This window comes from Megalops cyprinoides, chromosome 4 (genome assembly GCF_013368585.1).
Source record: "Megalops cyprinoides isolate fMegCyp1 chromosome 4, fMegCyp1.pri, whole genome shotgun sequence".
Taxonomy (NCBI): Eukaryota; Metazoa; Chordata; class Actinopteri; order Elopiformes; family Megalopidae; genus Megalops; species Megalops cyprinoides.
In genome coordinates this window covers 13,357,566-13,369,097 of record NC_050586.1, presented here as the reverse complement: position 1 = coordinate 13,369,097, position 11,532 = coordinate 13,357,566, and positions in this window count along the sequence as shown.

Sequence of the window (11,532 nt, the reverse complement as noted above, 5' to 3'; positions counted from 1 at the left end):
TCAGTTTGTATCTGATAACCACCAGATTCCTGTTCCTCACAGCCTGGTGCTGCTGGGCTGTTGTGAGTGAAGCTGCCTCCATGCAGAACAAAGATCCACTGGTGGTAGCAACTGATAGGACAGAGTGTTCTCTTTAATTTGAAAGAACAGCCTGACATTCATTGTTTACTCATCATTATGGATCTATGTGCTGAACCTGACTGTGCGACTGTTCCCAGGTGACTGCTTGATGGATGATATGTTTTGACTGCGCATCATTGATCTCTTTCTGGACGCATGGTACTGTAGACAAGCTCTACAGCTCCACTTTAATCTTTCATTGTTGTTATTCCCATCACTGTAATAGTAGTGTCTGTTTATATCAGAATATCAATTTTACTGAAGTAGACTTATGCCATTTGTGTTTCAAGTTTGAATTACAGGAAAATAGCCTCTATTTCCCTTTCAGCCAAGAGCAGAGGTAGTTGCTGTATTGCGCCCTGGTGTAGATGTGCTTCTGTACTGTTTCAGAATGGTCATTTCAGTTTTTACTCATACAGAGCCCAGTATGTTATTCTGAAAGTCAGTAAAATGGCTGGTTTCTTGATAGGGTTTTTTCACTCATTTATTTATTTACTTTGTTGAGAAAATGTAAACAATTGCTTTTTTCATTATTTTAAATTGTTAATTAAAATTTCGAAATGACTTCAAATTCACAAACTAAAACTAACTAAATGACTCAAATATCTGTATTTGTACAAATGTTACAATTTTATATAATGAAAATGTGTCACACGCAAACAAATGTTCTTCTAAAACTTCACCATCCTGGTTCACAACAGCTTCTCATTCATTCAGCTGACACTGTACGGTCCACTGGTTTTGTGGTGTACTGTCATTTGTTATCCAGCTCACTGTACCCTGACTGCATTCTTCATGAGTTACGTAAGAAGAGGTCACAGTCCCCGTGTTACCTTGATGGGAGCTGTTTTCTGTCATTGATTAAGATGTATTTTTCAGTCCTGGGGCAGAACAATCACTTGTGTATTGAAGGGCACTTCTCCTGGGCAGAGGTAGGTTTGTCATGCATCTTGTTTTGTTTGAGTCATTATTCAGACAGGCGCCACACTGCTATGACAAGGTGGTCCTGAATGAGGTGAGATAGCATGTGAGGCTTTGTGAAATAGAACTCCATGTCAAAGGGCAGTTGACTCAGGGACACCCTGGAATCTGTTGAAATTAAATAACAGGTGACCTTCGCTGTCCCCCATGGGTCCTTTATTGTCCAACTGTCAAATGCTGCCCTAAACAACATACTGCACTGCAGAATCTAGATGTATAATATTATACCCTCCACATTCATCTGCTATGGTCGTGAAACATGCTATCTCATCCTAAAAATTAACCACAGTCTCCAAGAAGTCTACAGCATCAAAACACACTATGGTCCTCAAACATACCATGTTATTATCCATGTTATCTATATTAACACATAGGCAACTATACCCGAGAAATGCATATGGACTATGTTATGGATATTTCTCCTAAATGCACTTCACCTAAACCTTTACCATTGAGTGTAGACCAAAATACCACTTAACTACATCGCCTCCCTTCCACTCTGGAATTGAAACTTGGCTAGTTCAGTTCTAGTAGTTTTCCATCATCCTTTTTGTCAGGCTTACACGTGTCAATTCAGACGGCTAGCATTACTGGTGTTGGCCTGTCTGGGGGCAAAGGCAGCCAGGGTCAGTCATCTCTGTCATCTCAATCTGGGCAGATACAAGGGATTAGTGTAACATCATGTGCTGTAGTTCTGATTGCAAGTGATACAATGGACAAACGACTATGCAGTGCAGGTGTGGCCAGCTAAGGCCTAGAGCTTTCCCCAGCTCTAGAATGGAAAAGCAGTGTAGTCTAACAGGGATGTCTGTTCCCTGTCTGCAAGATTGGGAGTATTTGTTCCTTTTCCAGGAATGTTCTGTGGTTTTAATGGTCTAAGTTAAACCCCTGCTGACATTTTTGCCATCAGTCCCTCTGCTCCAAACACATTACAGTATCCAAATACATATAACAGCCTTTAAGCTTACAGCATTATCAATATGCTCACTTTAATATCCATAAATCAACCAAATAAACAATGTTGTCTATAAAGACATTGTATTATACAAAGACACATAAAAATAGCACATGTAATATCCAAATACACATTACAACAATTGCCATTGTACTTTGTACATTGTAATTCTGTGGAGAAGGCACCCCTGGCCTCCATAATAAAACATCCTTTTCTTTGTAAATGTTGGACTAAACATCGGAATTGCTTATGTTGCAGAATTGCAGAATTTACTATATAACTGTACAGCTTCCCTGAAGTGGTATTACTAGCAACTCTGTATGAGACTGCTTCTCATTTATTCAACATAAATGGTGAGAGCCTTTGTATCCTTCATTACAGCAAGAATACAGAGCAAGATTGATATATTTCATTGCACAGAATGTATAAACCTCTATGAAAAACAGTCTGACATGTACAGTAAGTGTTGTTACAGCTCATATTTTTCAAACCACACTGTTTAATTCAGTGTATATTAAGCAGTTACAAATATGTCACACACTGGACAAAAGTGTTTGACATTATATACAGTGCATCCTTTGACACAAAACAGTCCAGTTGTCTACTCCTAGTGCAATTAAATGGATCAAATGGATCAGGGGATGATTTGTATGTATGTATTCTTTGTAAAGACTTGTGGGAGCAGGCATTATTAAAGGAAATGAACCCACACCAAGAGCTCTTACTAATTCAAATTTAAATGAAGACAGCAGTAACAGACATAAAAGATTCTATTCATAAAAAAATAGCCTTTGCATTTAAGGAAGCTTGTAATCATGTTATTCCCAAATGCTGTACAAGCACTACCTTAGAAAGTGATGCAATAACACAGAATATGGTGAACAAGTAAATCACTAAAGACCATACTCGGGGGCAGAATCTCATTATAATGAGGGCTATAAAACCATTAACACCCAGTATCTAGGACTGCTTGGAGATTAAGCTCAGCCTGTTCTTGTGTTGGGCTATAAAAATGTTATTTAAAGCAGAGATATTTATGCATGTGAAATCTGTTTAGGATAAAGGTTTTTTCACAGACTCTAAAATTTTTCAACAGTTTTAAAAAGTTTTAAAGTTTTCATACAAAATAATCTGAGTAGCAAATGCTCTTCATACATGCAAACTCCTGTAGCCTACTTGGGTTAACCTAAATCAGCAAAGACATACCAGAATTCATTCCATGTTGACGAGTTAATGGCATACATATTGGAAACATTCATTTACTGAGACATAGAAAATATATGCTTGGTTCATGAGAAGACGTTAGCATATTTGGAAGTTGAAATACTTTTTGTTGTAACACTGATAAATGCCTGCCAGATGACAGACTTTTATGTCTATATTAATCAGACAGGTCCCTAAAGCTTTGTGGTCTCTTTTTCATCTGCAGTTTTTAGTCACCACATTAAATGATTCTTCAAGCATGATTTGAACATGGACTGAAACATCGATGCTAACTTTTTTATATGGGCAAGCAGACAGTGTATTCATAATAACCCATATTCAACTGAACATCAAAGGATTTTGTTTTTGCAGCCTTGATATTGTCTTCCGGTTATATCCTGGGCCAAGCCGAGAATGGTTTCTGTGGCTTATTTCCGAATAGGATACTCAGAGTGGTCAAACCAGGTTCTTAAAATATTTGCTTTGTTGAAGGAGGAACCAAGAAGGGTTTGTATGCACACATTTGCTACAAATAAATAGTCTAGAAAAGTATTTTTACTAAATTTGTGTTATGAACATTTGCTTTATAACAGAGGGAAAATGATAGGCAATTTATTGGACAAGTGAACTTTCATTTAATTCTATTTGTAATTAATGAAGTTTGCTTCAAGGGCTCTTTAATTGCTGTAAACAGTGGATGTGCTGATTAAATAGTCGATTCCACAAGGGTGCTACTTTAGCTGAAGATGACTACAGACACACAGTGCTGTTTTACTCTGAGCAGGTGCAGGAATGAATTAATTCCTTTGTGAAAATAATAGTAGCTCTCATGGCCTATGAATGAGTGACCTGTGTTTATAATAATGAATTCAAGCCTAAGAGTAATGTACTGAGAACTGGACCGAAGGAGTGAAGGACAACTGGAGTGAGGGACAGCTGTTGGCAGGAGTTCATGTCTGCTGGCGTTGGGCCATCCCCAGGTACCTGTACTTGGTCAGGTGAAAAGATATGTATCTTTGTCCCTTACCCTCACCCAGTCCTCTAAAAAGCATTCTTCTAAGTTCTGGTTCCTTTATTTCTGCAAGAAGAGGTGGAAGCTGTCTGAAGTTGTATCAGTGATGAATAGGCCTCTCAGCTCTGACTGCATTTGGCTCATCTGTCACTTGAGAGAGTGCAAAAAGATTAGGATGTGAAAACAACTCTGCTTAACTGCTCTGAACTAGCTGTTAGGTGGCTAGGGTTGTGGGAACAAATGCATGGCTGTTGAGTACATGTCAGACCTCAAGCTAAGAGATGAAGAGATGCCAGCATCAATTTGGAGTGTGAATCAATGTGGAGTGTGACTTTTTTTTAACCCTAGTACTCGAATTGTTGATGATTGCACTTCAGGTTTGTTTGCCACTTTTGAGTACTCCATTTCCTTTCAGATGAATTCTCTCTTCCTAACCAAATAAGATCTGTCATTTTCCAATCTTGAAATGACTTCTTTTGATTTTTAGTCAAATGCAGCTGGACTCCAGATCTTTAGATATCTAGTTTATTTTTCTCAGAGACGACAGCGAGAAAGCTAACTCCTGGCTATTTTTCAACTGACATTTTCATTTATTGTTATTACTTTGGCACTAATTTTTCTAACAGTGTTTCCAAGGGAAGACATTTTTTTCCGATGCCTCTCCTCAGATCCTATCATCCTTATGCATTCAGAATGGCTAGCAAGGGAGCAATGAATGTAGCCACGACATGCAATACGGTCTGCTTGTAGGAGAATTCACTCAAACGGACCCTGGTGTAAAGAATTTTTTAACAGCTACCCCTATGTTGCACTTGTGTGTAAAACCATTGAAAGGATTAATAAAATATCATTTATTTATTTATTTATTTGGTGATTTTTTTTTTTCAACATGCCCAATAGCAAGCAACTGAAAACACCTTGTCGCAAAAACCGTTGTGTATCCTTGCATTTGATTAGCAACAGCTGTGGTTGTGGCCATCGAGGTGGTGGCGAGGTTAGAGGAGGATCTCAGACTCCACACTATGTGGGATGAGGGGACTTTTTCTCCTCACAGCAGAACAAATAAACTGCAGTGCAAAACACCCACAGCTCTTTGCCAACCAGTTCTGCAAGGCAAAGATAAGGGGTACAACTTGCAGAAATCAAACCCAGGTGGTCGGATGAAAGGGAAAAAAATACACAGACTCAAGCCTTCCCTTTAATCTCTCATTCCCTCCCTCTTTTTTTCTCTTGCTATGTTTTCCTTTTTTACTCAGGAGGAAGTTATACCTCTTACTTCTTCTTTTTTGTTAGCTTTCAAAGAAAATGTCTTACCAGGCAAGAAGAGGTGAGAGAGCCTATCAGCTTTCTTTGTCAAGCACTCTTCTGGTCTCAAACTGTGACAAATTTGCCCTCCCTTCAGTTATAACATGTATCAATTTGTGGTGATTCTGAGGGATTGGCTTATGGTGAAAGTGTCCAAAATTAAGTAGTCTCTATATGACTGGTGACTCATGCACTGTTCCATTTCATTCTATGCAATGCTATTGAAGCGCATGGGGAAGATGCATTCTTTTCAGTGTTGCAATCTGAATTTCAGCAGTGTGATTAAACATGGGAAGGTGGGCCCTGTGCTGCTTAGTTGCTTTCTTTCCAGACTTCAGCACACATATCACGTGGGAGCTCTCCCCATTAGACCCCAATTTCACAGGGGCCTGCCCTGCCAACATGCCCACCGAAAAAGCAGCTATGCTATGGAATTTCAAGTGTGCAGAATTTTTGCTGATAGACACATTCTAGCACACTCATTTGCTGCTGAATCTAATATGCTTTAATGGATCGTCAATAAACTGAATGAAACCAACTGGAATTAAAAGACACGATATCTACAAAATTGGAGAGAGCGCTAGGACCATGCAAATGTTAGAGCAGGAGAGTTTTGTGCAAAAAAAAAACATGTGCACATTGAACTGACAGCCTCTCTTACTTTTGGTTACTGTTATTATCCCTATTTCTGGCATTGTCCACTTGGAGAACACCTTGTTCCACTGCAAAGCGTGATAAACGAGTCTCACTGGACAGTTGTGTGAGTAGGGTAAACAGATCGTTGTAAACCTGAGCCGAGCTGTTTGTGCGCACATCTGATAATTAATCAACCCACTGGAATAGTTTCCTCAGCATCAAAAATTAGCATTCTCCCATTCCGATTTCAGCCGAGGCAGTGCAGCTGTCTGCAAATCCACAGCAGCTTGCTGCATTTAATATTAAACCAGCCGTGAGGTGCTTAGCTCAGTGCTGCATGTAGAATTATAAAGAATACTATGCAATCACTGGGATTTGTCAGAGGTGCTGTTTTGACTGTGTATAGATATTAATCACCTTGTTTTATTTGTATTGTTCTTTTTCCAAGACAGAGATATTCACTGGTTAATAAGGAAACATGAAATGGTGATGGATTAGCTTGAACCCGGTTCATTTGTGAATTTCCTCTTTTGGACCTCTGCATGTTTTGTTAGTGTTGTTGTTGGTGTTTACCATTATGAGGGCACTTTTATCATGCTCTTGCACTTAGTGCTGCAGCATTTTCCTTTTGACAGAAAAATCACAAAATAATGCTTGGGCATACCAATCAGTACTGTAGGCATTTTAATTTCAATGCAGATCATCTGGAGTTGTGCAATGAGCAAGAACCATTTCTGTTATTGTATAATATTTTATGGTTTTTTGTGTGTCACACCTGCACTGTCCTCTCCTCCAGGAATGTGGCACACAGCTGATTATGTCAACCATTGACTGAGTGGGTTTGATGGTTGGGTTGCCCCTGGAAATGGACCTTGAGAGTGTGGTTATGGATGATGCCAGTATTTCACAGGCAAGCATAACCCAAATTGAAACCCTGTTTGAAATTCCCCCATAGCTGCCACACCTGCAACTTTTTATTGCCCTTTTACTGTAATAGAGACCTCATAGGAAGAGTAGATGGAAAGGAAGAGAGAGAGGGAGAGGAAGAAAAAAAACTGGTCAGATTTTAAATACCAGGTTGCTTGCTGGGATGTTCCTTCCACAGTATTTTCCCAGCAGACTAATAACCATTCAACAATCATGTTTTAACCACTCCCCCCCCCCCCCTTTTATTTCCCCCCTCAATCAAAGGGGTTCATTGTCAAGAGAGTTAGTTTAGGGAGAAGGCTGGGGGTGGTTTGCCTACAGACAGTGAAAGAGCTGTCTCAAAGCTCCAGGTGACCTTGAGCTGGCCAGCCCCTGGGGTGTGTCAGGCGGTGTACACGCGTGTATGTATGTGTGTGTTTGTGTGTGAATGCCTTGTGTTTGTATGTGCATGTGTGTGCATGTGTGCAGCTCTGTGTGTGTGTGTATGTGTTTGTGAATATCTTGTGTACGTATGTGCATGCGCATGTGAGTACATGCGTGTTTGCGTGTGTGTGAATGTCTAGTGCATGTATGTACGTGTGTATGTGTGTATGTGTGCACAAAGGTCTTCTACATGTATGTGTGCATATGTGTGTATGCACTATAGGCAGGTGCTCAGTGGCTGCAGAGTATGACAGCTGTCCAGCTGCAAAAACAGTTCCTGCTGCAAGCCCTCTGATGACCTCTCTTCATCGCTTCCACAAATAGGTGTTGAAATACACACGTCAGTGCATATTTTGCATCAGTGAATGGCAGAAGAGAGCACAGTGTAATTTATTTCCTCAATTATGCAAAACGTCAAACCCTGGCCAGGAGCTGAAGTCCAACAACTGTGAGATTTACGTGTCAGCCGTGCTCCATCTAATGGGTTTCTGCAATTGTGGAACTGATTTTTTTTCTTTTGGAGAGAGAAATTGTCTGGCCTGTGGCCCGTTAGATGGGAAATCAAAATGGAATTGGTGTGTGTGTGTGTGTGTGTGTGTGTGTGTGTGTGCATGTGTGTGTGTGTGTGTGTGTGTGTGTGTGTGTGTGTGTGAGAGAGAGAGAGAGAGAGAGAAAGAGAGAGAGAGAATTGACCACTGACCTTTCCCACCTTTTCCCCACTCCCTGCATGAGGCAGCTGCATCCTGGGTCCCTCAGTCACAAATATGGCTGTTATATCCTAGGACATATTCGTGTGTGTGTGTGTGTGTGTGTGTCTCTCTCTCCTCCTCCTGCTCCCCATCCAGGTTACTGTGCGATTGCCGGATCGCTGTGATTGGCTGGAAGATGGGTGGGGAGATTTGAAAAGCGGCATCTGGGCAGGACCGGGAATTTTTCCTCCTGCGAACCCCCTTGCTGCTTACACTGTTGGAAAGTTTGTGCTGGGGTTTGAACGTGGATGTGTGTGTCTGTATTATTGTAAATAGTTTATATTTGTTACCTTTGTGCTATTTTCCTTGTCAGCCTGAACGTTCAGGGGGTGGGTGCCATTTTTTGTGTAATGACTGTTTTCTCCTGTTTTTCATTAGTTAAGGAGTTAGGGAAGTTGTTTTGTATTTCGTTTCGTTATTTTTATTTTTTTTTTGATAGGTTAGCTAGCTTCCCTCCTCCCCAGTTAGTAGTGTTTTGTTTATTATTTTGGCCTGGCTCACCCCTGAACTATTTTTTTTTTCGTTCAAAGAAAAAGAAAATTAATGAAAAGGGCTGACTTGAAATTTGCAGTGTGTGTGCATGGTTCAGGTGGCAGGGGTCGGAGGATGTCAGGTTTATGTTCACCCCACCCTAGACTTTGGATATTGTCACCAGATGTTGTTTTCCAGCACTGTGTATTGCGCGTCCATAGTGTGTGCACACAGCGGGCTCGTTTGCCAAGGAACATCTCCTCCATTGTGTCTATTATTACAGTTTTCAAAACATGCACCAGAGCAATTGGAGTGGTCTGGAGTGCAGACCCTGGGGGCATGCATGAGAGAGGGTCTGTGGCTCTTTCCCTCATGGCTTCGGCACAGAGCAGGCAGGGGCAGACAGTGACAGGCGCTGCACGAGGACAGGGAGCTCAGCAGCAGCCGAACCGCTGCCACCCCTGCTGACTTGCACCAGACAGATGGCCCAGGGGAGAGGAGCGAGAGGCAGCCACAGGAGCACTGCATTAGGCAGTGCAGCAGGAGCAGCAGGCCCTTCTGCACTGGGCCCCCTCTGGTGCCATGGTTATGAAACCTGCAGGTCTCTGTCCGGGTCAGAACTATAGCTTTTGCATCTGTTTATGTGTGTGTGTGTGTGTGTGTGTGTGTTATTACATTCACAGCTCCCCCGTATTTTACAATGCTTAAAAGTTAATCCACATTGTTTGTATTCCTCTTCCCTTTTTCTCCTTTTTTCTCCTTCAGAAACATTCTACTCTACTATTTTCTACTTTTCTACTATGACTGATACACTGTTACATCACTGAAAAGGTCTGGATGAAATATTCCTGCCATTGTTAGCCATTGCCCACTGCCCTGTGTATGATTTAGTATCGATTGGGCTTTTGTAGAACTCTGTCTCTATCAATAATAATCGTGGAATGGCATCTAATGTACATAGTGTACATTACATAGACCGTTACTCTTGGCTGTGCAGTCGGGAGCCTATTACAATGAGTTACAGTGCCCTATTTAGCACTCATTGCCCAAATGTGACCAGTCATCTCTGTCCTCCTCTGAGGCTGTCCATTTAGCAAGGGGCCGTGATGGGAATGTAAATGAGATGACTTCCATATACTCCAGCTGGTAAAAGGGCAAGGGAAAATGTCTGAGGAGACACAGTGCCGCTGTGGTCCCCGCATGTCTTTGATTGGCTGACCTATCATGTGAGGTGAATTGACATTCATCTTTGTTGTAGCTTGTCCTTTGTCAGGTGAGGCTGCATCAAACCCATGAAATCCCAGGAGCACCTTTTGTTTTATTAACCATGAGTGCATCAGTGCAACCCAACAGCTCTGTGATGGAGAGGGCTGTTCCTTGGTCAGGTAATTAATATGATATCTTAGCCTGTAGCATGTGAGACGGGTAATTAGTTGCAAATTTCCCTTATTATTCATGTAATGAGTTTTATTGAGAGGTTTAACCTGAATAAAGGCAATTTTTTGGCATGCGCGGCTCACAATACAAGTTCCAAATTCTACTCCATTCTAAAGTGTTGTTTTCAAGTTTTTCTGCACAACATACAATTGGCAAAAACTGTCAACATTACAAGGCAAATGACCATTCACTTAGATGTTATTAGTTGTTAAGTCTTATTTATTGCATCAGATTTTTTAATCATCTGCTCAAGGTGACACACGAAAGACATGTAAGATGTAAGGTGATTTCAGCTGAACCAAAGGAGGCCTGTGTCTGAAAAATAATGGCACAAGTTTAATGTCTTCAGACTCGCTCGGCTCAATTTCCTGGTCTACGCCCCAGTGCAGCTCATATCTCATATGTCAGGGCCTGTCACTCCTCCCAGCCATCATACTATTCCCCTGGACCTGCCTCCATTTGGGCGAGTCTGTCTGTCAGTGGTTGATGTGGCTCTTTTGATCAACAGTGTCATTTGTGAATAGTGCATTCAGAAGGGCACTTTTTGACTTTATGGAATTAATGGAGGAGAATTATAAAACGTAATTAGGCAGGTCTTAACCTCAAGTATAACACAATACAAAAGAAACAACAAACCTTTCCTGATGTTAAGTTGTGGAGGAAAGGTACACAGAGCCTGTTTTGCTCTCTTCAGGTTTCAGCCTTGCTTATGTTTCCCACAGATCATCCCCTTTTCATCCTTCACATTGTCCATGCAATGCATAAAATCACCTTCTACGTCACCTGTGCCCGAGTATTACACTTTGTGGACCAGAGAGGCTGAAGGGAATGTCACAAATACTCACGTCTGCCTTTCAGGAAGCTTGTGATGTCAGGAGCGTAGGCAGACCCCCTGGGGCCCTGCAGGCTGCCAGCTCTCCAGCGGGACCCCCACGTCAAGGGAAGGCCTAGCTCTATCATTGGGTGAAAAATTACTGCATCAAGGGCACAGTGCTGGCTGACAGCCCCCTACACTCATCCTCTTACTCATAGTGGGGACCTAATTTCTCCTGACACTGGTTTGGAGCAAAGAGGTTTCCCCTGGTTGAAGAGTGCAGGGGTGGTGCATTGTAAAGGACTGTGTGAGGATTGAATAAAGGTGACATTTTCTCCCTATGTATGCGAGGATGCCTGTGAGATAAAACAGTGTGCGAGCATACCAGCATGCCAAAAACAGCGACCGAGATACACTCAGCAAGGGTGTGGGAGGGCACAGCAGACCACAGAAAAAGTGATCAATTTTAATCTCTCTTACTCCACTTCCAATTAATCAA